Raw genomic sequence first — 23,751 nt, 5'->3', positions numbered from 1 at the left:
ACTTTGGGACAAAGGTAGGGAAAAATAACACGTCATTTGCACTGGTTTGCTGCCAGGTCACATTAATAAGTTCAAGAAGTATGAAAACCAGTTAATTCGGTGTTCTTTCTGGTGCAACGTCCCTCCATTCACACCACCTCTCTTTCCCTTCAGGTACACACTATACAGGGTGAGAGGTTGAATATGAGAGTCCTAAATGTCCTTCATTAATAACATTCATATTTTTATTAGCAATGTACATATGCAGAGCAAGTGCCCTGCTATTCACAAAGGGTGGAACTGAGTGAAGGCACAGAAGAGCCCCCAAAGCAGAAGAAATACAGCAATTCACTGTTCTGGGGGTGGTCACTCTGTAGCTTTTTATTATTTTTTTTTTATTTATGTTACAGGCCCTAACTGAGACTGGGATCCCATCGTGCAAAGCCATCATGACAGACGCTCCCTGCTCTAAAGAGCTTACTATCTAAGGGTATGTCTACATCTACAATTTTGCAGCGCTGGTTGTTACAGCTGTATTAGTACAGCTGTATAGGGCCAGCGCTGCAGAGTGGCCACACTTACAGCAACCAGCGCTGCAAGTGGTGTTAGATGTGGCCACACTGCAGCGCTGTTGGGTGGCTTCAAGGGGGGTTCGGGGAACGCGAGAGCAAACCGGGAAAGGAGACCAGCTTCGCCGCGGTTTGCTCTCGCGTTCCCCGAACTACCCTGCAAACCGCAGGGAAGGAGACCTGCTTGCTCGGGGGTTCGGGGAACGCGAGAGCAAACCGGGGAAGGAGACCAGCTTCACCGCGGTTTGCTCTCGCGTTCCCCGAACTACCCTGCAAACCGCAGGGAAGGAGACCTGCTTGCTCGGGGGTTCGGGGAACGAGAGAGCAAACCGGGAAAGGAGACCAGCTTCGCCGCGGTTTGCTCTCGCGTTCCCCGAACCCCCCTGCAAACCGCAGGGAAGGAGACCTGCTTGTTCGGGGAACGCGAGAGCAAACCGCGGCGAAGCTGGTCTCCTTTCCCGGTTTGCTCTCGCGTTCCCCGAACCACCCAGCAAACCGCAGGGAAGGAGACCTGCTTGCTCGGGGGTTCGGGGAACGCGAGAGCAAACCGGGGAAGGAGACCAGCTTCGCCGCGGTTTGCTCTCGCGTTCCCCGAACCACCCTGCAAACCGTAGGGAAGGAGACCTGCTTGTTCGGGGAACGCGAGAGCAAACCGGGGAAGGAGACCAGCTTCGCCGCAGTTTGCTCTCGCGTTCCCGGAACCGCAGGGAAGGAGACCTGCTTGCTCGGGGTTCGGGGAACGCGAGAGCAAGCCGGGGAAGGAGACCAGCTTGATTACCAGAGGCTTCCTCAGGTATGCTGGGATACCTGCTTATTCCACGGAGGTCAAGAAAAGCGCTGGTAAGTGTCTATACTTGATTACCAGCGCTGGATCCTCTACACCCGAGACAAAACGGGAGTACGGCCAGCGCTGCAAACAGGGAGTTGCAGCGCTGGTGGTGCCCTGCAGATGTGTACACCTCCTAAGTTGCAGCGCTGTAACCCCCTCACCAGCGCTGCAACTTTGTGATGTAGACAAGCCCTAAATCAACAACTGAACAGTGGGAGAGAAATTAGCCACAGGCAGACATGAAGTTACTCACCCAAGCTCCCACAGCAGACCATTGGCAGCACAGGGATTTGAATCTTGGTTTCCTGCATCCTAGTCCAGAGCCCTGGCCACAGCTCTGTGTTGCCTCTCTGGAGGCAAGCAAGGAGGGCCACATACTGAGCTGGGGGTGTGAGCTATGGGCCTGCAATGCTCATGTCCACATGGAGTGCTGCAGTGCTCCAGGCTTGGCATGCAGTCTGTGGTGTGACTTCTCTCCAAAGCCCTTTATTCAAGTTTTTTGTGAGGGAGGCAGAGATTGCCCTTCACCAGGGCCAGCTCTAGGTTTTTTGCCACCCCAAGCAAAAAAATTTTGGCTGTTCCTCCCCCACCTGCACCAGTGCCATCCCCCACCTGCACCCCCTGCCGCCCCAGCCCTGGGCTCTCTTCCCCCCCCCCACCACCAGTGCCATCCCCCACCTACACCCCGTGCCGCCCCAGCCCTGGGCTCTCTCGCCCCCCACACACTCCCTGCTGCTGCAGCCCTGGGCTCCCCCCCCACCAGTGCTGACTCTGCCCGTTCCCACCTTGCCTCCAGCCGGTCCAGTGCTGGCAGGGTCGGGGTAAGCAGTGGGGCTCCTGGGCTGCGCCTCAGCCCAGGGTCCCTCCAGCGAGGGCTCCTGCCTCCAGGACTGGCTGGGACCCAAGAGGGCAGAGCTGGGGGACCGCCTGGCAGGGGCTGAGAAGCCAGGACAAGGCAGCTCCAGAAAGAGCGGAACCCTGGAGAGCAGGACATGGGTCCCGCATGGCAGCACCCCGCCCTCTATAGCCCCTCTGCTGCTGCTGCTGCTTCTGGCCGCCCTGCCACAGTCCCTGGGCAGCTCGGGCCACTTCGCTCAGCCCCAACTGCGGCGCTGGGGGGGGGTGGGTCCACCCTGCGGCACCTGCAGGCTACTCTGTGTGCCCCTCAGGGCGGCCCCCAGCCCGAGTGTTCCCTTCTCTGCGCCTGCCCAGCCCAGCCACAACGTGCGGGCGCTGCTCCCTCACGGCACGAACCGCAGTGGCTCCAGGGCGCCCCCCCCCGGGCATGATGCGCTGCTGCTGCCAGGGCTGGCTCTAGGCTTTTGCTGCCTGAAGCCAAAAAAAAAAAAAAAAAAAAAAAAGACAAGAAAAGGATTGCCGGAATGCTGCCCCTGAAAATGTGCTGCCCCAAGCACGTGCTTGGTTTGCTGGTGCCTAGAGCCAGCCCTGCCCTTCACTGTACCAATAATTATCCCCAGGGCCACAGAGAACATCCTCACTTTGCCAGGGAAAGGGAAGGGCTACACAGACCATTCAGTACAGCATGTGTATCACGCTAATCAGCAAATCACCACACAGACTCCCCCTAAAAATGACAACCACTGCCATTTCCAACAAACCTTATAGTAAAGGTTATGCTCAGGCTGAAGGGTCTCTCATGCAATGTAAATATTAAAGCCTATCTTCTATCTCCAACCCTAACCCTTCCCCCACCCCATGCTTGGTGCCAAGGGGGCTCCATAGGGGTTGGGGTGTCAGGAATCTTCTCCCCCTTCCTAGCCCTCTCTAGCTTGCAGGGTAGTAGCTGGACTTGAAGCTGCAGCAACTGGAGCTGCTGCCTTGGAGGCATTGGCCAGTCATTCCATGCAATGGTGGACCCTGTGGCCCTGTTCCCATTTCTCCTCTTATCTGTTCTGCTTCGTCCTCTGCCAACCCCACTCTGTTGGGATCCTCCTACAAAACTAGGTTCCATTTCACATAGGGAGCAGAGTCACTGACTTCTGCCACACACCCTGCTATGGAATCACCCAAATTCCTCAACCACTGGCCCTTGAGGAGCAGTCAGAATCCTACCCTAAACAAGGGACACTGACAACTCCTGCCCTGACTGACATCAGTAGGATTATCCAGGCTGGTCGATAACGGCAGGATTGGGCTCAGTGGCTTCTAAGGCAGGGCTAAACAGTTCAGACTCTCCACTCTTCTCTAGTTCATTCTGGACCCTGGCTATGCCTCAGGGGGCTGGTCTCCAGTGTGAATTTGTACAATATTTTAGCAGTCCAGTAAGAATTAGTTCAAGGTTTCAGTTACTCTAGTTCAGATGAAGAAAATGGTGGGTTTTGAGGAGGGCAGTGAAATCCCACCCTGCAGATTTTCCCTTAATTGTATATTTATTTTGCAATCACTTTCCTCTTCTGTGTCTGAAATCTGCAGTTTCTGAAGGCAAGAGACATGGGAGGAGGAGGAGGAGGAAGGGGGAACGGCTGTGTGATATAGTAGTTCTTTTCTGTGCCACCATTTGTTTAACAGAGGGAATGTATCTAATGACAGTTACTACTATTTAAGGAAATAGGTTCCTATACAAAATCCTGTGGTTTCGATGTGATCCTTTTATAGGCATAAAGAGATTTTTCCATATCTCTTTCATTTTTGTTTCACTCAAACGTGGCCATTCAAACAGATAGTTCCAGAACACCATGGAACTGGACACTCTGCTCCTCTTAGTGCTATGAGAGATGAACTGTCCCACCAATTTACCAACAAAAGCCACAGGGATGCACTCTGGACCAAGCTGAGGTCAGTAGAGTTATCCTAGATTTTACAGCAATGTAAGAGGGAGCAGAATTTGGCCATATTTATCCAGATGGGTTTTGAACTGGAAATACCTCATCGTGTAGTTTGATTAGCAGAATAATATTATATATGGCAAGATGTTGCAGGACATAAAACAATTTCTAATGACTGGCTGATTCCCAGTTCCTTTACAAATGCCAGTAACATGGACTAGTTAAAATTAACTATAGGTTACCATATAAATACTAATACAGCTTTTTAGAGTGATTCATCTCTGATATCTTCCACCTGAGTTTAAGAAGCCACTGACTCCCTTGCACCAGTTTTACACCTGTGTAGTTCTATTAACTTCCAATTGGCTATTTCTGATTTACAACAGTGTAAGTAAGAGGGGAATCAGGCCCTAACTGTTTAGCCAAAGTTCTGGAAATAACATGAACTTTACACAATTTAGAGCTTTATTGAGATCTTTAATTTATTACAGCATGCTATATAATCATGTACGATGCTGGCAGTAGCTGTTCTGCATGCAATTACAAAACAAAGATTTAGTGAGTTCCAGTAGCTGCTCAGTGCCAGATGAGTATTATCTCATCACATACATATGCGGTGCAAAGATGCTGGTGCTAGTATTTTCCTTCCCTACAGCAGAGGCCTGCCTGGTACCACCAGTTTGTGCTGTCATAAATAATAACCTGTCCAAGCATCTCCCAAATCAAGTGCTTGGGGGGGGAAGGGCAGATACAATGTTTCAGAAAGAAACATAACTGAAGTCCATTCACTGATCTAGCTTTCCAATTATATAACTATCTTGAGTAAGAGTTGGGAGCAAGAGATTCATATACAAATTAATTGCATATTTTATTTGATTGCTTATGCATTTCTTTTATTATTGTAATTTATATGAAACTATAGATCTTTGTTTCTATTACAAACCCTTCTTTTCAGTGAAGGGCTCTGAACTAAAGGCCTGTTTCCTCTGGAGGCCTAGGATTTGATTTCCTGCTCACTTACTCCAGTATTATACTGGAGTAACTATTGGCTTAAATGGAGAAGCTCCTGATTAACCCCATTCTGAGTAAAATATCTATTGGGTTTCAGTCCTGACTCAGGGTCACAGGTGGGAAAGATTTGAATGGCCTCAACCTAAATTTTAGTCAGCATTTCTCCCTGGTAGAAACCACCATACACACTGATATAATTGAGATATGCCTAAGATTAGTATAGCAGTATTACCACGCTGGCTGCTTCTTGAGCCCTTCCCCAGGGCCAGAGGTTGCTCTGCAGGTGACTTACTTCACTTTCATTTTCTTCAAGGGGCTTCTTAAATCAACTTCATACAGACTTTCTTGAATTCAATGACAACAGCCCTCCTTAGGGCATGGTTTATTACACTAAAGTTCAGCAATAAACCCAGAAGTTTTCTCTCCAACCTTAAGCTAGGAATAGCCCCAAACTCTTCTGGTGTCTCAAGGTCCTTCCTGCCCTAGCAGGTTACTCCCAGCCCTTCCTAGTTAGAGCAACTTCCCTTGTCTCAAGGTCTTCCCTGCAGGAGCCTCTCCCATGTTCTGCAGTCTCTCTCTAAGCTTCCTGAATACATTTTCCCCACCTACTCCTCTGTATGAGAGAATCAGCTCTTACATACTCAGTGGGTCCTACTAATTAACCCCAGACCCCATCCCAGGTGTGTGAGGCAGGCTAACAGGATGGAGATGGCCAGCTCCAGGTCTCAGAGCTTTAAAAGAGCAGGCCACCCCAGCACCCACAGGAAGTTTCAGATCAGGATTAAGGTGTATTGGTAGAAGTGGGATTCAGAATGGAACAGTGCCTGCCCACACAAGGACAAATTTAATGGTGTTATTCCAGATTCTTACTAGTGTAAGAGTGGTTCATTGTGCTTAGTTCTAGCCAATGAAGAGCATCAAATTCACACATGCAGAAGTGACTCCAATGGAATTATTTACTTTGAATATACCAGTAAGTATTGTAACAAACATTTTGGTAATGTCTGTATACCTATAGTTACAGGCCTACCTGCATCTCTAGTATACAGTCAGCCCCTGTTCACAGAGTGCTGCAACTTGGTTAGGAAAATTAGCTCCAAGTGTAAAGTTAGCTTAAAAAAATTCAAGCAAAGAATAAAGCTGCTAATAGTTAGTGGCTATTTTTTTCACCCTGATAGTACAAAAGTCTGCCAGATGTTTCTGATATGAAAATGGAATAGGCAACTAATATTGCTAAAGATAACAGTGCTTGTCAACTTAAGAGCATGCATCAGAAACACTATCAATTGTAATTCAGTAATTACATACTGCATAAGTGTTTATTTCTCAAAGCATGCCAGAATTTCTGGGTCTGGTTCTCTTATTTATACCAGTGCACATCAGGTGTCATTGTTTTCACTTGTACTGTTAGTAATTTTGTAAAGGTTTCAATGACAGCATATTACTTCTCCACAACTGATTTGGTAGCTTCCCAATTAAAATAAAACACAAGACACACATGCAAAACCATGCTTTAACTTTCTGCAGTGTTGACTGGAGACTGGCTAAAGGTAACAATACACTTTAAAATAGGCCCTACAATAAGACTGTACAAGCAAGTGTTAAGAGTCGCACAGGGTGGGGTTAGCTGCCGTGGGGGGAGTCTCCCCAGGTGGGTTAGCTGCTGCAGGGAGGGGGGGGTTACTGTTGTGGGGGGGAGATCCCTGGTGGGGGCTGGCTTAGCTGGCAGGGGGTGGCACAAGGTGGAAGTTTCGCCTAGGGCACAAAAATTCCTTGCACCAGCCCTGCCAAGGTCTGATCCTTTATCTTTTTCCCTCCATTATGAGTAAAGGTGACACAAATGGCAGCAAGGAGTAATTCCTTTTAGAGCTGTATCAAACTATGCCTTTGTCTTTGTGTAAGCTTTTGGATAGCCTAAAGTACAACTTCCTTTCATACACATGACTTAATGATAATCTTCAGTGCTGTAGAATGATTTCAATCCTGGATTTACCCTGATATCAATTAACACTTCAAAATGCCACAGATAAAAAGAAGTTTAATCCTTTCTTCTTTCATTGTTTCTTTATTTCTTTTACAAACACAGATTTTAACTTGTGGTCTTTTTTGCAATTTAAAAAATGCATATCAGTTAATTTACCAGTTGTGTGGCTAACTAGTTTAGGACACACACCTCCTTTCAAGCAGACCTCTATTAACATGTAAATTACATGTTTACCCTGGCTCCTTTCTTTCTGAGATCTCAAGTGGGGAATGCCCTGTTTGGATTAGAGATTGTTAGAGAAATCCCAACATCTACAAGATTATGAATACAAATAGATGAAGTGACATGAATATCAGGTGAGATACTGGAAAGCTGGGCTATGTGCCCCATGGCTTTTTATATTTCACCATTAAAGCCTTAGGGTGCATCCATTGGCTTATTGGCAATGAGTGCACATCTCAAAGGATAAGCAACACACTTTCTACCTCCATGTGAAGCAAATGAGAAGCTTTCTTCAGCAAGTGGTGCAATTTCTGGATCAACTTCAAAGGGAACCCAAAGCAGAACAAACTGTAGGAATCTAGCCCAGAGGTGATGGAAGAATATGTGGAATCCTCCATATTGGTGAGCAAAGCTAGTCAAAAAATGTTCCTACCAAAAAGTGAGATTTAGTCAAAAATGATGCTTGTTGCAGGAAGATGTCACTTTGGATTAAATTTTTCAATGCAAAAACTCAAAGTGAACTGAAACTAGCATTTTCATTTAATTTCACATTTAAGTTTAAATTGTTTCATTTTTTGAAAACAAAATTTTTTCAAAATTTTGAATTTTTGTTTTTCCTCCTTTCTCTCTTTTTGTCACTCAGTTCAATACAATGAATAATGTACAAAGGTTTTTCTTGTTTTTTTTACATTCTTCTATCTTTCCTTTTGAAAAGTCACAGTGTAAAAAGAACAAAAATGGCTCCAACTTTAGAAAACTTGCAGAGTGGCAAGAGGAAAGCACTGTAGCTTTTCTAAAGCTGATGAAGTTTTAAAAGTTAGAGTGGAAAGGGAGAGGTGGAAATAAATGAGGGAGAAAACTAAACATTTTTTTCAGCCTATTGAATTCAGTAGTGAAAAGGCAGGATAGAGAAAATGGCAAGCATTTTAATACAGCTAAATGTAATTGTAGACATCTAGGAACAAAGAATGTACTTTCAGGGAAGCAGTGACTCTGAAAAAGATTTGGGGAGGGAGAGGGATAATCTGCTGAACATAAGCTCCGACTGTGATGCTATAGCTAAAAGGGCTAATGTGATCCTTGGATGAATAAATAGGGGGATCTTGAGTAAAGGTAGAGAGGTTATTTTACCTCTGTATTTGCCACTGGTGTGACTTCCGCTGCGATATTATGTCCAGTACTGGTGCTCACAATTTAAAAAAGTTTTTGAATAATTAGAGAGGGTTCAGAGAAGAGCCATGAGAATGATTAAAGGATTAGAAAACCTGCCTTATAGTGACTGAGCTCCTTGAGTCTATTTAGCTTAACAAAGAGGAGCTTAAGGGGTGATTTGATTACAGCCTGTAAGTAACTACATAAGAACAAATATTTAATAGTGGGCTCTTCAATCTAACAGCAAAAGGTATAACATAAACCAATGGCTGGAAGTTGAAACTAGACAAATTCAGACTGAAAATTGTGAGAGAATTTTTAACAGTGAGTGTAATTAACCGTTGGAACAATTTACCACGGTTGTGGGGAATTTTCTATCATGGACAATGTTTAACTCAAGATTGGATGTTTTTCTAAGATTTTGGGGAAGTTTTATGGCCTGTGATTCACAGAAGGCCAGATGAGATTATCACAATGGTCCCTTCCAGCTTTGGGATCTATGGAAAAACAAAATCCAAAATTTTGACCTTTTCAACCTTTTTTTAGTTTTCAAAAAAACATTTGAATCAAACATAATCAAAATGTTGGAAGGAAACATTATGTGTAGTTTTCTGGGATAAGTGAAACATATGAAATGAGAAATTTTTGTTTCAAAATTTTTCATGAGGGGAAAAATGCATTTTTGACCAGCTGTAGTGGAGAAAAAATAATTAACTTTCCAAATAGCCAAGAGATGGTGTTATGGCAGTCAGTCTGAACACAGAAGCTCATCTTAGTCTAGAGAGTAGGCCAGCGCCTTGTCTTGTAGATGTTAAGCTCTTTGAAAATAGCAGAAGTGGCCTCTAAATTCTGACTTCTCTGAAAGAGATAACACCCTGTGCCCCTCAACTCCCCCAAGTTAGAAAGCTATGAACAGTTTTTAAAAAATTGCTACAGATAGCTTCATGCTTTCTTCAAGTCTCATGCACAGAACTGTTCCCTCTCTCTGCTCTCTTCAGGTGCTAGAGACCAGCACAGAAAGTCAAAGGCTGAAACGGTCACAGATTTTTACACTCTGTACTTCTACACTCCCCTTTCCTCCACCCCCTCTATTGTGTCATTTAGACACCACTCTGCATTGGGGTGGGGAGATAACCCAGCAGAGGCAGAATTCCTTTCAGAGCTCCTGGCACACATACAGGAGTGCCACATATTCCCCCCCATCCACCTTGTCCGCTCTGCTTGCCACTGCTTGGGGACAGATCCACAACCTCATCTCCTCCACACCCACTGTTTCAAGGGGTGTAGAGAGGGAGCAGTTTCTGGACTCCAAAACAGGCAGGGAATGCATTTGTTCCTGGCTGCCACTCAGAGGCACCCTACTCCCTTCCTTGCATATCTGCAGAGCAGCGTGGCACAGCTTGGTCCCCAGAAACTGCAGCTAAACAGCTTTCCCAGCTGTTCTAGTCCTCTCATTATTTCAGCCCCATCCTAGTGAAGATTTGAATTATTACTTTGCCAGCAGCACATACCTTGTTACCTTTCTTTATTAATGCTCAAAATTAAGTCTTAGATGACAATGCGCTTTCCATGCTGAAATTCCATTTTAAATGATAAAGCCGTAAGGGTGCTACAGTTAGAAACTGAGATAAGATTCAACTGGAATGTTAATGTCAAGTCCACCAGAGCTGGAGTTAATAAATAGCTCAATACTGGAAAAGACATAGAGTTTAAAAAAAAAAACAATTGAATATTTATAACCATGACCAAGTAGGACAAGTCTCTTCGGTGTTTACCTGTCAGAATTTCTAAGATACAGGCCATCTTGTAATGGACTGGCTTGTGTTTACCATCCTCCTTTGCTAGGGCGATATGTCAGATTGCTTACAGGTAAACGCTACTGGCCAAGCTCACCGGTTCATTCTGTTACCAGTGCCACAAATGTGCAGTTAGCTGCTGATCATGGTGTCTGCACATCTGATATATATTATGATGCTTTAAAGAATAATACAGACAAATGCACATACACAGAAGTAAGTTTTCAAAGGGCCTAAGGTCTGTGTGTGCACATGCCTGTACACAGTAATCGGGAAACTGCATACTTTAGTACCCACTTTGGCTATGTAAATCTGTGGTTTGGAGGCCTGAGCAAATGCTCAGTGTGCAGAAAGTGGGGCTCCTTTGAAAACTGGGCCCACATTCATGCTGGCAGCCATTCAAGAAAGCAGCAGCTACGAGAAAAGACAGTGGCATCCAAAATAAAAAGGCGAGCTAATGATTATGACAATAACCCAGTAGAACCCCTGGGTTATTTTGTTTGGTTTCTTTAAGTGAGTATAGTGTAGGTGAATTTTCATTGCCAGGCTGAGGCTCCTGGAGACTGGAAATCTCTGTTCACCTACAGAGCAGAAACAGCACAGGCAGCAGTGTGAGAGTCCCGTTACTGTCCTGCCTCAACCCCCATGGAAGGGGTCAGCCCTGGGGCAAAGGTAGTGCATATTCCCTGTCCATTCAGCCCTCACTCTCCCTGCTGAGTCTGCCAACAAGAATACCTGTTAGTGCCAATTGTGGTGGTAGTTTATTTATGGATGCACGCCCACTAGGAGCTGGACTCTTGGGCCAAATCATCCTGTGGGGTAAACTGGTGTAGCTCCTTCAGCTTCAGTGAAGTTAACCCAATTTTCACCAGCTGAAGATCTGTTTCTAGTTAACAACTCTCTCTAATTTGTTTTTAAATGTGTATCTGATGTTTGCGTCTGTGATCTCCTCAGACTGGCACCCTTGCTATTACTGGTGGAGAATGACAACCGTTCCAAGAGAGCTCTGGGGTGACAGCCGCTTTTATCCTGATGATGTAGCTGGAGAGTGCAGTGGTGTTGAAATGCATTCCCAGGAGGCTTTCCCCTTTCTAGCAGGCTGTCATTAGGGAAGTGCACCCTTTCACTGATGTTTCAATGCCCAAGTGTGTCCAATTATCACAGACATAACTCTTACCAGTTTTGCTGTCAAGGCAGAAGTATAATGTCATGCCTCAAAAGCAGCAGGACCTGCTGTATGTGTTTGTTCCCATCCTCTCCACCATGTGTTACATCCACCTCTTGGCTTTGTGCAGAATCATCTTGGTCACTGGAGGGTGCATAGTTTGGCGACACTCTTTTATTAAAAGATGAGAGACTATTTTCTCCAGCCTTCAGAGAGTGCAAAACATGTGTTGCTTCACAGGTCTGCCTTTGTACCATTCCAATTAGATTTGTGTACTGTACAGTGGAGACCACTGAAAGGTGAAATCCCTGCAGGGACGGATTTGTGAGATTCTGCAGGAAATTGGTATTACGTGTAATTGTTTCCTGCTGAGGGATCTATCAGAAATTCACAGAAAAGCTACACTTTCATCAGTCTCCTGTAAAAAGTACCTAGAAAACTAAGGTTCACTTACTCCTCAGTTATCCTGTGGTGCACACATGCCACTCTGTATGCACTCCTGTTACAGTGGTTATCTGTCTAGTTATGACTAACTATGCTGCGGTAGGCTTGTAAAGATATAATAATCTGTAAATTATAAATCTGCTTAAATGGCAAATGAGAAGAGGTTGGATATTTAGGACCCTCTGCACTAGGACTTTGTCAGCTTAGGTTGGATATTAGGAAATACATTTTCACTAGGAGGGTGGTGAAGCACTGGAATGGGTTACCTAGGGAGGTGGTGGAATCTCCTTCCTTAGAGGTTTTTAAGGCCAGGTTTGACAAAGCCATGGCTGGGATGATTTGGTTGGGAATTGGTGTTTAGCGTGTCAGATTACAGAGCCTTTTTCTAAAGTTAAAACAAAATGTTTTGTCATTTACAAAAAAATTCCTCTCCTAGACAGTTAACAGTGTTAAGATGTGCCACCTTCATTCTCAAAGAGATTGGCTGCAGCTCAATTTTCTTTTGATTCCCCCTAATTTCATAATGTGCCCGATGTTTCTTCACGTTAACATCATCTTATTTGAAATAAGAAGGCACTCACACGATGGCATATATATATGTAGAGTTTGGTGTAAATGCTGGCTTATCCCCCTCAAGAATTCAGTTGTTGCTCTAACCTATGATACTTCTGATAGGCTATTTTCAGAGTAATGTTAACTGTAGATGGGAGCTTGCATCCTGCTGTACTCGGTCCTTCCCTCACTCCCTGTAGATTTGCAAAAGTAGGCCACTGCCAGCAGCTGGTTTGGGTGCACTGTCTCCATTGAATGTGGGCCCTGTATTATTCATTTGGCTCTGCGACAGCTCTAAACTTGAAGCAACTGAGACTTTGAACTAGATAAAAGGAAATTGCTGCTGCAATTATTGCAATCAGCAAAATATCTAGTGCATTGTAACTATTTTTGTAATACAAATACTTTGCCATTTCCAGCCTAAGTAAAACCTCTGTGTTTGGCTTTCCAAGAAAATTGCTACTTGGACCTATTTCATGGGATTGAAAGATATATAAACTCCCTGAAATCATGCTTGCTAGCTCTGCTGCTCCCCCGGTGCCAGTAATTTCAGAAGAAATGATGGTCCCTTTGAAACATGCTTTGTAATACAACTAGAGTACAGTGGCCAGCTACAGGAAACATACAGTATACCGCATGTATACAGATGGACAGCCAATTTCTCTTCTGAGATGCTCACAGTAGTGGTCATCTTCACATATAGGTTTGCAGAATACTGAAGATTTCCTGCTAATGTCAAGCAGGAAACATACACACACAGGCAGAGGAGACACTACATTTGCACATTACTGTGCAAGACTGAGAGCAGAACTTTTTCTTCTTCCGTCATTCCTATATTTAAAGAGTTTCTTCATCCTTCTTCTAATCATGGTGCTGATAACATTGTAACTTGTGGTATTTAGGTTTTAAATGGAAACTTTTACTTCTAATCCTGGATTTACTTCTAATTCCTTTGTGAAATATATCTCCATATCTGCATGCTATTCTTTAAGGTATCAATATGAGAATGCAGCACACTATTGGGAGGGAGGGATTTTTTCTTTGTGGTGTTGGTGTAACTCACTGAAAACTTTTTATCCAGGGTGGATACATTTTTTCAGGAATGAGCTATGCTAAGAGCGTTTGACTTTAATGTTATAAGCCTCTGATTGGAAACCTAAGTTTACCTGCCAACAGATCAGTTCATCTGGTGGCTTGTTATAATCATTGCCTGACATCATCAGGAATAAACATGTTAAATCGATTAGGCCTTTTACAGTCTAGCACGGATTTAGGTAAACTGCATTAAAGTTTGCCAAACAGAAGAGTTTGATGAGAAGAGCAGATTGTTCATGTGGAACCCTGCGAGAGACAAATATTTGAGAAGTGCAAGAGTGTCTGTTACATGGACCCCTGTCTGCTTTATCACATGAGAGAAGAATCTAGCCAAATGTAATGCACTTATAGCATAAGAACTTGGTTGAAAGATTTTTGTCAGATCACCCAAACAGATATTCCATCTCCAGCAAAAGGTACTGCCATCAGAATAGATAGTTCCCCGCACACGTTTCTCAACTGCTCATTTATTTGTCTGCACACCATGCATAAAGAGAATTTGCTTTTTGTATTTGGGATGAATTCAGTGCAGTGAAATGGTGAGGTGCTCTCTCTCTTTGTACCTGGATTTTCACAACTTTCTTATTTTTATGTCTAGCTTAAGGGGAGAGGAATATGGATGACAAATTCAGCATTGCATTGGGATGCTTGGTTAACTTAAAAAACAACTATGTAGGGCTAAGAATGAGTTTATATTGTGCTTCTAGTCTCTTGTGTAATTGTTAGAGATTCAAGAGAGGTCTGTTCAAATCATGAGAGAAAAAATAAATAATAAACACTAAATGCTTAATTCGGTTAATGCTAATTTTAAGGGGAGCTTTTTTGGGGTGGGGGTTGTTCTGATTTGGTTTTTTTTTTTAAAGGAAATGTGTGTGGTCATCAAAAGTGCTAGAATGGCCTGCCTAGAAACTGAAGTCCTCTGTCTGGTCACAGGGCAAGCAGCAATGTAAGCTCTCCAGGCTGCCACATTTGTGTCTCAGTCCTGATCTGGAGTAACCACCGCTAAGACTACGAGGGTAGTTCCGTTTCCACACCATTCACTCGTTACCATCTCTGTTGAGACCAATAAGGATGCTAAGTACTAAGGCCAATTGTGGTGCGGAGACCATTGAGAAATAGAGGGAGACCATTGTGTAAGGATCAGAAAACAAACTCCTCTGTTGCTTGCTTTCTAAAAAATGGTGGAAATTAAGAGGTAGGGCACCACTCGCCATTCTTCGCTCAGGTCATTTTTGCCTTGCATTTGCAGTATAAATTGTACTGTGTGCACGATCACACATGTGCTCTTCAATTCCTACCAGGCACAACAAAAGAAGGACGTAGTAAAGATTTAACTCTATTTTAATTTCCTGGTCTTGGTGGATTTAAGTTAGATCTTCAGTGTTGTTCTGACATATTGCAAGATTTTGTGTGTTAATTTCATTTTCAATGGTAATTTCTTCAGATGTTGCTTATCTATGCCCCCAAACTTTTCTGAATGCACACAGGGGTCTTAAACTACTGTTTTGGCCAAGAATTTCCTTCAAGGCTCATGTCCATTTGGAATACTCACGGGTTGAAGGGAACTGAATACCCTTTCTGGGATAGATCCTCAACTGGTCTATTCTGGTGTAACTCTGTTTACTCTACAAAGTCCCTCCTTCTCGTTGGGGGTGGGGACAAGGGCTTTCATTCCCCACCCCCGAGAAGAGAGGGGTCCAGGCTCCCCGGTCCTGTTCCGACTTCCAGCTTGGCCAGGGGCGGGGTCTCTGGGGGAAGAGGTGGATTGGGGGTGGGGTTTTGGGAGAAGAGAGGCCTCAGGGGGGGAATAGGAGGGTGGGGTTTTGGGAGAAGAGAGGCCTCAGGGGGGGAATAGGAGAGTGGGCCCCCAGCCCCCTCCCACTTTTGGGAAGGCTCCAATGCCTTTGCTATAATGTCCCTTTGGGAAGTGCTAAGCCTGGAAGATAGGGTTTCCACAAATGATGGTTCAGCTCTGGCAATGTTGTTTCACTGCTGCTGAATTGTCCTGAGAAAGACATTGTGTGGTAGGGGGCTGATGAGGGTTCAGGTAACAAGCTGAAACAATGTGAACTGCTCCATTCATTTCAGTGGGTGCTAACCCAGATGCTAGTGTTCATACTTTAAATGGTAACATTAACACTTTCACTGCTCATCCTAATATGTAAGGAGAAGGAGGATCCCTTGAGGAAGAACCCAGTGTATTCTGAAGCTTGGTCTGCACTTTTAAGTTATAGGGGTGTATTTACATTGGTCAGGGGAGTGAAAACAAACGCACCCTGGCAGATCTGTGCTGACATAACCTCCAGTGTAGACGCAGCTACATCAACAGAAGAGTGGTTCCGTAGATGTAGCTAACATTGTGCCAGGAGGCAGTGTTTCTACACTGACAGAAAACCCTTTCTGTCAGTGCAGGCCGTGACTACCCTACAGGGCTATGCTAACACTGCTATGCTGGTATATCCATAGCGTTGACATACCTTGTGACCTTCATTTGGCCTTTAACAATGCCTGCCAGGGCTCAAGAGAGGCACAACTGGTTTCATATTTCTGAAGGGGCCCTCAGCTTTCAAAAGTGTAAGATATCCTAGGTAGTCTGACCAGCTACTTAACAAGGCTGTAGAACCTCCCATGGTGATTCCTGCACCCAACAACTTGTAGTTGAACCAGAGCATGTCATGTTAGTAGGGAATAGATGGGGTGGGGGGAGACCCCATGACAGCATGGCTCCTAGTGTATTGTTGTGTGGAGTGGGCTGACTAGGAAGCATGTGAAAGGGCCAGGCTGGCTGTGCAGCTGCCTGGGAAACTGCCAGCTTGCAGCCTGATTGGTTTGTGTAGCCCTAGCCTGCATGTGGTATCAAGGCCACACTCTCTCCCCTAGTATGGGGTTGGACATCCCTACCCTGTGAAATGAGACCGGGAAGGCAACTTCATGAGCTGAACCTTGCAGAGTTCCTCCTGGGCATTTTTCTCTGCAGTGGGGAGTTGCCCATGGGGATGACTGGGCTCATAATTTGAGAGCTGAACTCTACATTCTGTCCTTCCATCGCTTACCCTGTGTTCACAACCTCTTTTTTGCTCTGAGCAGTATCACCCTCTCAGGTTGTAGTCAGTCCACTACCAATAAGGGATTGCTAGAAAGTTTATAATTTCCTCTGTGTGATATCAGTGATGTGTGTGTTAGGAATGAACAGATTAATTTTTGAATCTCATGTGATCTCTACTGCTGTAGGATTGGTATCTGATTCGAAAAAGAATTTCTACAGTACAAGTGTATCCTCTCATTATTCACGCCTTTAATCAGCCTAACCTTTAATAAAAGAGTACTTGAAGGTTATTTCTCACAATGCTTGTAACTCATCCAATGTCACGATTGGGACTTAAACCAATAAAAACAAAGAAGAGATTAATTAAGATTTTCACAGTATTCTTTATTTACCTTTTTGATCCTAAGTGCGGTACATATGGCATTGTATACAGGTACAACTATAGTTCTGAACCCCCTACAAGAGAACCATATGGGCATAACCTGGGCAAGTTAAAGATGCAGTGGCAGCCTTAAATCATATTTTCCTGGATTTAAAAAAAGCCTAATAAAGTGTATGTTGGCTCCTTCTTATTAATCCAAATGAGACTTTGCCTAATAAAGGATTTTATTGTTGTAATGTTTAGCACCGGTTAATTAAGCACTGGTACCTTCCGTTCTGGAATACAGAGGAAGTAACACCTTAACTTCATTTTTTAAAAAGAAGTTATAACATGAAAGTAACAAAATCTGTGCTGATGCCTTTTACCTCCTAACAAGATTTGTTTGTAATAACAACAATTTTCTGACAAAAGGCTATTGGTATAAAGAATTAATAGATTTCAGAGACTTTCATCTTGGTAGGATGACTACGTCTTTCCTAGCCTTTTTATGTAAATATACTATACTAACATTATCATGACCCTTGGGAGGAATCAGTGTAATTAACATGACTTTTTCACCACTAATATACATTTCTCTTAGTCATCACCAGTATGTGTTCAGAGGGCATTAGAGTAGACACACATTATTTTAAAACAGCCAAATCATGCAGTTCTTAGTTGGTCTTCCTCGGGAAGCATTTCCAGTGGAGCTGAGCTAAGATTTTAGTGGGACATTAGTGGTTGGTCCTAAGTGTATATAAAGGAGGAAGTGTGTAATATGCACTGGGGTAAATTCTGCCTTTGTATATGTGCACGGGCCATGCACTGAATGCAATGAGACTCACACCTGTTTGTCTAAAAGGCAGAAGCTCACCTAAAGGCAGAATCTCTCCATGTTATGAGGGGTTCAAGGGAAAATGAAGCTGGTCTATCATGCATTTGTGCAACTGGTATGCTTCATCTAGAGATAATTTTGCCTGGACTCATATGTTCAACATACATTGGACCGAAGTGGACCAATGCTTTTGCACAGATAACAGTACAACCATGGAACAGTTGGCTAGCTGTGTCACCTGCCAGTCAGTAATTTTAGAATGATTTTCTATTAAAAACTTGTTAAAAGCATAATCCTAGAGCCTCATAGAAATATTAAGGATCATTTGTGACATTGGATAACTGTAGAATAGCTCTTCCTGTTCCTGTCTTGATGGGCTGCTCTTAGATTGGTTCATTTCCCTGGCCTCTTTCCAGCAGCTCCAGAATCTGTATAACCTCCCATGTCAGGATTTGTTTGGATTTGTAAAAATTGTGGCACTTCTGGTATATATCAGTTAGATAACAAGAACTTTACCCACCTCAGAACTGGATTGTCCAATGCTCAGTGTTCCTCAGTTAAGGACACGTATCTATATTTTTCTGTCTACTGTTTAACCCAGTGGATGACAGTTGCATCTATAAGGCTAGTATTTTGAGGTAAATATAGCAGTTCAAATTCAAAACCAAAAACTGCCCTCAAAATATTCTTGTCAATTCAAAATTATTGTGGTTCTTTAGTTCCTCGGGTAGTGTATTTCTTTTTTGGGAGAGTCTAATGGTTTGGAGGGGTTCTGCAGTCTCTCATAGAGCTATCTGGATGTGTCTATAGAAGATGCATATTTCTCCACACTGCACCATCGTTATCATATACTAACTACTTTCCTTATGGAAGAGTCATGTAGAATGTTATCCTTGCAGTAGACACTTTTAAACCAACCAAATGATTCTATATCAGGGGAATAATTGCTCATTAACATCTGTAGGACGGTTCAAAAAGGATTTATGTTCATAAAATAATATTTATAAAATTCTATTTAATTTCTATACAAGCCTATTGGTTTCCTCCCTCTTAAATTCTATAGAACTGCAGAGTCTAAAGCACAAAGCACTTACAATCAGCTATTTTTATTACTGGCATTTGCCTCACGGCTTGGTCACTGTTTTAGTTACTTTCCTACTGTAACATAAAATGCTGTGCTAAAGATATTATTGCATCATTGCCTTTGACGCAGTGCTCTGTGTTAAATTAGGAAACCACTGTATCAAACCAATTAACCATTGTTTCATACTAATGGGTGCCATTTTGTTGATTTCTTTTTTCCAAACAAATAATTTGAAGAATGAATAACTCCCCATTGACCTATGGAAGCCCAATGACATGCGATGTGTGAAACTATGCCAGACAAGGTACTAGGTAACATACTGTGAGGAGTATTCTTGCTCTGGCAGGTGGATGGACTAAGTGATTTAGTCTTTTCCTTCTCTAACTCCTATGATATCCTAATTCAGTTTTGTGAAAAAAAAATCTTTGAAGATATAATTCTCTTACTTTCCAATAACAAACATGGAACCTTGAAATTGCAATGCTGGATCAAACTCAACATCTACCTGGTCCAATATTTGGGTCCAATATTTGATCAATATTGACAGTGGCCAATACCAGCTGCTTCAGAGGAAGAAACCCTTTAGTAGGCATTTATGGGGTAACCTGCTGCAGAGAAAGTTTCTTCCTAACCCTCTTGTAGCTAGAGGTTGGTTTATGTCCTGAAACTTGAAGGATTATATTCCTTCCAAACTCTTATTTTTGAATATTTATTATAGTAAGTAATTGTTTTTGTTATCGATATAATTTTTCTGGTTCCTGCCAAGCTCTGGGCTGCAGTGATATCTTGTGACAATGAGATCCACAGTCCAACCAGTTGCTTGTGTGAAAAATAATTTGCTCTTATCCTCTTTCCTCTTAGTTTTGAATTTGGTGCCCTCTAGTTTCATTGATTTTTGCCCTTGTTCTTATATTATGAGACAGATGAATAGAAACTCTCAGTCTACCATACCTTCTTTTTATCCTTCAATGTTTAGATACTTTCATCACGTCTTCTCTCTCAGAAACACAACCCTAGTCATTTCAATCTCTCTTTATATGAGTGAACAGGTGAGTTTCTCATGATATACGCTATGTCTTTGTAAGTTAAATTACTTCTAGCACCTGAGAATGTGTATGCAGCTGTTCTGAAAGTGGAATTGCTCTTTTCAACTAGCTGTACAGTTAGTTTAATAAAGGAGGCTAAGGGTGTTTGGGCACCATTAGTTACCCTCCATATTTGTGAGTGGCTATATTGGACCTGATTCTGTTCTCACACCAGTTTTACACCAGTGTAATACCATTTGGTCAGATCCTATTTTCATCTGTGTAAATCTGGAGTGACTCCTTTGAGACTAGATTTACAGTGGTACAAGTGAGGCCAGGATGAGCCCTACTACTTCAGTGGCGTTACTTCAGCTTTAGGACTCAGTTCTACAATGTGCTGAGCACCTCCTGGGAGCTGGTGAGTGCCCTCCACTACCATTTGAAGTTAATGAGAGTTGAAGGCATTAGCACCTCCCAGGAGCTGCTTAATACTTTTCAGGATCAGGGCTCTATGCCATTGTAAATGAGATCCTGACCAGGCCTATTGCTTTTTATCTTTTGTTGCACTAATTTATTTTTCTCATTACAGCTACACACTTACTAAGGCCCTTCATCACCTGACTCTTATGGGATTCACACCTTTTGCTGGTACTTTATTCCCATATTCTCCAGACCAGGAAATCATGTTAGAAACCTGGTCTGTATTTGAAAATGATGAACTGCTAACAGTAGGTGTCGACAATGGGTTTAGCTGAGCAATTGCTGATACCCATTGTCAACAATGAGTAGTTTTGCCAGTGTAGACAAGGCTTGAGTGCTGACTGGTTTAAGCACAGCTCTCTAGAAAAATGCTAGCATCGTTTCCTTGGCCGTGGTTCTGTGGACAGAACCCACATCTCCTGACTCTTAGCCCTTTGCTTTAACTATAAGACGATCCATGTCTTTCTAATCTTTAATGAATTGAGCTCAGCACTCCATATTACTTTCATGAAGCTAGTTCAAGGGACCAGAATTCTATAGAGCAATACATTCCTAAAATAAACATTAGAAACATATCATAGGTCTAAGGTGCAGTATTCTGTGCTGCAGTGTAATAGACCTCATTATCATTTAGGGCAGATTTTCTTCTGCATCTGAGCTCTTCTTAGGGCCCCTACACCAGCTGAGGATCAGCAGAACAGAGGTCTACCCTGGTGCCAATAGGTCCCTCTGTCCCTGACACCTTCTATACCAAGTTGGGGGTGGTTGGTGCAAGTGCTGGATCTGCTAACTTTACACCAACTGAGAGATTCCCCCAATCCATGCCAGAATAATTTTCAGCTGGCCAGTTCTAGCAAAGATTTGGTCCCTTTCTCACTTAGTTTGTAATCAATTTAGTTCATATTAGGTCTAGATAACAATTGCTTGACATTGGGGATTTTCTGGAGTTCATGTGAGAAATGACGGGGCAGAGAACTCCACTCAGGAAATTTCTCTGCCACGGTCACAGGGTGAAAAGAAAAGTTTCGTAAATAGACAGAGGGCTCTGTAAGCCTTGTTCAGATACCTAGCATATGTCTACACTGTGATAAAAGACCCATGGTACAGCAGCAGCTGGCTTGGGTCAGCTGACTCAGGCCCATGAGGCTCAGGCTATGGGGCTATAAAATTGAGGTTTTCAGAAATGGAGGTTGTTCATAACTCTGAAATGTTCATCACTCTGAACAAAAACATTTTGGTTCTTGCAAAAGTTTACAACTGAATGTTGACTTAATACAGCTTAAAACTTTACTATGCATTTTTCTTCTGCTGCTTTTAACCATCTTAATTTAAATGAAACAAGCACATTGTCAAATCTTTGATGTAAACTTTCCCTTAATTTTTTTAGTAGTTTACATTTAACAAGTACTGTACTGTATTGGCTTTTTTTTTTTTTGGTCTCTGCTGCTTCCTGATAGCGTAATTCTGGTTCTAAACGCATGTGGTTGACCGGTCAGTTTGTAACTCTCATGTTCATAACTCTGAGGTTCTACTGTATTTTAGGAGCTTATTTTTCCCATTATTATTTCATGTTTTAGAGGCTCCAGGCAGTTTCAGTTTAAGTGTTAGCTGAAATCTTATGTTTGGGGCAAGGAGGGGAGGAAGGAATTTAATTAATGTAGTGTATTAATTCCACCACTAGTGCCCCTATCTGTGCACCAAATGCTCTTACCTGTCCCAGTGACCCAGGTGTCCAAGGCACAAAGTCTAACACCACAGCGAGCCTCAGTAGGGAGGCCAAAGACTGAATGGACTTGAAAGATCTCTTGAAGTGGTCCCTTTAGGTCAGGGCTGAAGCACGCTGACCAAGCTGTGCAAGGAACCTACACTGCTGCTACCAATGCTCTATCAGTGCAGTGACTTAAACACAGAACTTAGTTCCCCACAGCTTCCAGTACTGCACTTTTCAAGAACTCTAAATACATGTTCAATTATTTTAAAAGAATAACCACTGAAAAATACCTTGACTGATTCCCCACCACTGAAAGGCAGCCCTTCTAATCTGCTTGCTAAAGAAAGTTTAGGAAGCTGTTTAGAAATTGAATCCCCAAGTGACGAGGGTCAAAATACTGCTGAAGAAGCAGAAAAGAACTGACAAATGAAAACATCTCCTCTCTGTGGCAAGTCTTGACTCTTCCCTTCACGTAACTGTAAAATATTTCAAGCTAACATGCTCCAAATGAAAAAAAGGTGCCAATTCTATAAACAGGTGTTTGCTGACTGTATGGGCCATGTAACATGTTTTTCTGCAAATGCATCATGGTAATTTTGCTTATGAATAGCATCTGTTCCAAGAAAGTTTAATATATTATGGCTGTAATGTGTGCCATATAGGACAGAAGAGGGAGGAAAAATAGCCATGGATTTAATACTACATCTGTGACTAGTTAGTTATGGTAACTCTCAGGTATGTGGTGGTTTCAGGATATGGTCTAGAATACAGCGATAGACTAGCAACAAAAGCTATAGAGAAAATTATGAAAAATCAGTTAACTTACTCGTTGGAAAAAAACCAAACCGGGCAAAGTGTTTTCAGTCCTGTGTCATTAATTGAACATTTGCTGGGCCTGCACCTCTAGCCTCTATCACATTCCCAACCAGGCAGTGTGCAAAAATCATTGACACAAGGTCACTTCCAGAAGTGAGACATAACACTAATAACGAGCTTAGCAGAAATGGAGGGAAAGCACTGACCCTGATGAGCAAAGCCATGGGTGGAACATGAACTGTAACCTTAGGGGAATGAGCAGTTGGGAAAGAATTGCTAAAGGCCAAGTCCTGATCCCACTAAAGTAAATGGTAAAACTCCTGACTTCATTGAAAGCAGAATTCAGCCCAAAGTGAACCAGAAAGTCAGCAGGGAAATGCATTGAGCAGTGCAGTGCTTCCCACTTAATCACCATTGCAAAGAAATGACCTAGGCTCCACTACCCCAAAGAAGCAAGACTGCTGTTGCCGCAAAGACCTGACCATTGCATGGTTTGCCTTTGTTCCCTCGTCTGTGCTCCCTGCTTATTACTTTTATATGTTCCCCTATCCAGCCAGTTTCTTCTGTATTTGTATGTTCCAGCTTTGGATGTGTAACACCGAGAGACACCCTGTCGCCGACAGGCAGGATCGAACCTGAGACCTCTGGAGCTAAATGCATAAGTCTCTACTGCATGAGCTAAAAGGCTTATGCCTCTTAGTGAAGGCTCTGGAGCAGACTCATTAATTGCTCTAAGTGGTCTTGATGCTACTAGATGGGAAAGAACACCTCACCCAGGGTTACAGATACAGCAGTTTTCTTTCCATACT

At 43.2% G+C, this 23,751-nt stretch overlaps 2 protein-coding genes across 6 annotated transcripts in view; one reads left to right on the top strand and one right to left on the bottom strand.

The window, feature by feature from the left end:
• Positions 1 to 23,751, bottom strand: part of LOC127044377 (uncharacterized) — a 564,702-nt gene that overhangs the window by 216,876 nt on the left and 324,075 nt on the right. The window lies entirely within an intron of this gene.
• JCAD (junctional cadherin 5 associated) overlaps positions 1 to 23,751 on the top strand; it is an 83,647-nt gene that overhangs the window by 17,149 nt on the left and 42,747 nt on the right. For 2 of the 5 annotated variants that reach the window (XR_007772462.1, XR_007772460.1), the window contains exon 1: positions 4,046 to 4,173. The exons of the other annotated variants lie outside the window; for them this stretch is intronic. The gene's annotated coding sequence lies outside the window, so the exon portion shown is untranslated. Of the gene's footprint in view, positions 1 to 4,045; positions 4,174 to 23,751 lie in introns of those variants that run through there. 5 annotated transcript variants of the gene reach the window in all.

The sequence above is a fragment of the Gopherus flavomarginatus genome, chromosome 2 (assembly GCF_025201925.1).
Source record: "Gopherus flavomarginatus isolate rGopFla2 chromosome 2, rGopFla2.mat.asm, whole genome shotgun sequence".
Lineage (NCBI taxonomy): Eukaryota > Metazoa > Chordata > Testudines > Testudinidae > Gopherus > Gopherus flavomarginatus.
This window is presented reverse-complemented; position numbering and strand designations above follow the sequence as displayed.